Here is a 3,541-nt window from a genome sequence, read left to right as displayed (position 1 = left end):
TGAAGCGAGCATCACGATCACAAATGATACTCCGCGGTATCCCCCAATATTTCACCACATATGTGAAGAACAACCGTGCCACGTCCTCCGCATGGCAAGTAATAGGTGCTGGAATGAAGACTTCGTACTTCGAGAAGCGATCCACCACTACCATGATAGAGCTGTTCCCATCCACCAGATGTAGCCCGATGATGAAGTCCATGGAGACACTCTCCCACTGATGCACTGATATAGGTAATGGTTCCAACAACCCCACAGGCCGTCGATGTTCAACCTTGTCTTGTTGGCATAGCAGACAAGTGCGAACATACTCCTCGATGTCATCCCGCATCTTCAGCCAATAGTAGTTATGTTCTACGAGAGCTTGGGTCCGATGCACCCCCTGGTGTCCCGTCCACATAGAATCATGTTGTTCTCGCAACACCTCGCGCCTCAGCCCTCCACCTGAAGGCACATAGACACGTCGCCCTCGTGTCAAAATCAGCCCTCCTTCGGTCCAGAAATGGCGCGCCTTGCCGTCTTTGATGAGTTCACCCATGGAAGTGGCCCATGGATCCTTCTCCATCTTGGTCTTGACCCTCTCCATTAGGTTACTTGCTGGTCCAGAAAAGGAAGAAATCGCAGCCAATTGTACCTTCCTACTTGAGGCATCAAGGACCGAATTAGTTCGGCCTGGCTTGTACTCGATGTCGAAATCGAATTCAAAGAGAAATTGCTGCCATCTCGCCTGCTTGGGGGTGAGCTTTGGCTGGGTCTGAAAGTAGCTTATGGCCACGTTATCCGTGCGCACCACAAACTTAGATCCGAGTAGGTAATGACGCCAGGTTCGAAGACAGTGCACAATTACTGTCATCTTCTTTTCATGAACTGTATACCTACGCTCGGTGTCGTTCAACTTCCAACTCTCGTAGGCCACTGGGTGCCCTTCCTGCATGAGCACCCCTCCAATGGCAAAATCCGATGCGTCGGTGTGGACTTCAAAAGAAGTAGAAAAGTTCGGTAGCTCGAGGACCGGCTCCACCATGACCGCCTGCTTGAGACGATCAAATGCCTCCTGACATTGGTTTGACCACCGCCATGGTCGATCCTTCTTTAACAAATCCATCAGTGGGGCGCATAACTTCGAATATCCAATGATGAAACCTCCTATAATAATTTGCCATGCCAAGAAAAGAGCACAAGTGTGTAACTCGTGTAGGTACCGCCTACTTGGCTATAGCTGAAATTTTCGAGGGATCCATCATGAGCCTTACATCCCCAATGATGTGCCCAAGGAACGGCACCCTCCACTGTGCAAACACACACTTCTCCCATTTTACAAAGAGTTGGTGCTGCCGTAAGGTGGAGAAGACTTACCTCAGGTGCGCCACATGCTCATCCAACGTCCGGCTGCACACAACAATGTCATCCAAGTATACTACCACGAATTTATCAGTGAAGTCATGGAGTACATGCTGCATCAAAGCATAGAACGTTGCTGGTGCATTGGTGAGAAAAGGCATGACAAGGTACTAGAGCTTCCGTACCTTGTCACACATGCAGTCTTCTCCATGTCCTCCTCCACCATGCAGACTTGATAGTACCCGCTGCGGAGATCCAATTTGGAAATCCATTGTGCCTTACTAAGTTGGTCGAACAAATCGTCAATCCATGGAATGGGGTACTTGTTCTTCACCGTGAGCTTGTTGAGGTCCCTGTAGTCGATGCAGAATCTCAACGAACCATCGTCCTTTTTTTGGAAAAGTATCGGTGCTCCATACGGACTCTTCGAAGGTCGAATGAACCCGCTGTCCACCAACTCCGTTAGCTGCCTCCTCAGCTCCTGGAGTTCAGGTGGGGCCATTCTATATGGTGCTTGAGCTGGTGGATGTGCTCCATGCACCAAATTAATCTGATGATCGATTTCTCTTTTTGGCGGCAATCACTTGGGTAACTTGAGGGGCATCACATCCTCGAATTCAGTGAGAACACCCTTGATGGGTGCTGGAATCTTCTCTCCTTCCGGTAGGTTGTTGCCCAGCAAACAGCCCAAGAGGGGGAGGGGGGTGAATTGGATGTTAATTAAAGATGTGAAATTTTAACTTGTAATTAATCTAAAGTGTAAGTCTGGAATGTTTAAGGAATGAAGACAGTGAGACAATGGAAGGCACGACACAAAGACACAAGATTTATAGTGGTTCAGAGCTAACCTTACTCCTACATCCACTCCTCAAGTTTTACTTGAGATTTTCACTATAATCCTAGAATTACAGCACGGTTGTTTTACAAGCTCACAACCAAACTTGTTGTTTTAACGGCTCATAATGAATCACTTCGTTTGTTTTACTCGGGCTCACAAACAATCCGGCTGATTTTCACAAAGGATCACCAACTACAACCTTAGACCTTCTGATTCAATCCCTTGATTGAATCAATCACCCAAATATAAAATGAATGTGTAAATACAAGCTTTTAAGAAAGCAAGATAAAGCTATATTCACAAAAATAAGAAAAAGAAGCTTCTCCGAGAATTTTTGCCGATTGAGATTTTTTTTTTGGATAAAGGTAAGTGTGTATATATCAAATTGAAGAAATGACGTACAAATGCATAGGGGCATACCCCAAAAATCAAAGGCTAGGAGGGCATACCCCTCTAGCCACAACAACTAACTACAAAGCTTGTAAGAACAAAATGATGAGAGTATCAAAAGATATCATCAGAGAATTATATCCTAATCCGAGTCAAAATACAAAAAGTAATCTTCCAAGTTCCTTTTCTATAGTTTAGTTCCTTTTCTATAGTTTCTTTTGGTTGGAGCTGATATCTATATTTACCCTTGGACCAATTATTTTGTTTGGGTTCTACCTCACTCAACAAGACTTCTTTTAGATCGGTTTCAATTAAAAGAAGATTGGTTTCAATTAATAGATTAAGATCAATGGGTCATTGGGAGGTTATAGAACCAATATCCAATGTATGAATCGAAGTGGGCAAATTCATTTTCGAGATCCAAAAAACGATGGTTTGGATGAAACATGGTCCGACACCACTGGACCATCTCCCATCTTATGGTAAGCAAGCATGTGTCAGGCCAGGATGCTTCCACTTGGTGGACTCCTATTTTTATTGCTTGCGGGCCTTCGTCCCTACCATTCAAATTGCAAGAATGTCCTCTATTGCATTGACAACAATAAACCCAGACGCTTGTAAGAATTTCAAAAGGCCTGGCATTTCCTCTTCTCTTATCCCATTAATAAAAATTCTCAGAAATATTATAATATTATAAATTAATAATAATAATTTCTTTAAAATACTTATATTTAATTTATTAAATGAATGACTAATATCTAATAAGCCTATCGTTATAAATTAACTAATATTTAGTTGCCAGATAAGAACAATCGGGAATGTCAGGCGGATATGGAGGTTGGCTTAAATTTATAGTCAACATTTTTTTCCCCAAAACTTTGTAACATATTTTGTTTGATATATATTAGAAAATATAATACTTAAATGTTTAAAATCCAACGCACGCAGCATCATCGTACTGACCTTCCCTTC

This window comes from Phoenix dactylifera, unplaced genomic scaffold (genome assembly GCF_009389715.1).
Source record: "Phoenix dactylifera cultivar Barhee BC4 unplaced genomic scaffold, palm_55x_up_171113_PBpolish2nd_filt_p 000281F, whole genome shotgun sequence".
In the NCBI taxonomy this organism is placed as follows: Eukaryota; Viridiplantae; Streptophyta; class Magnoliopsida; order Arecales; family Arecaceae; genus Phoenix; species Phoenix dactylifera.
Note: the sequence above shows the minus strand (reverse complement) of the source record.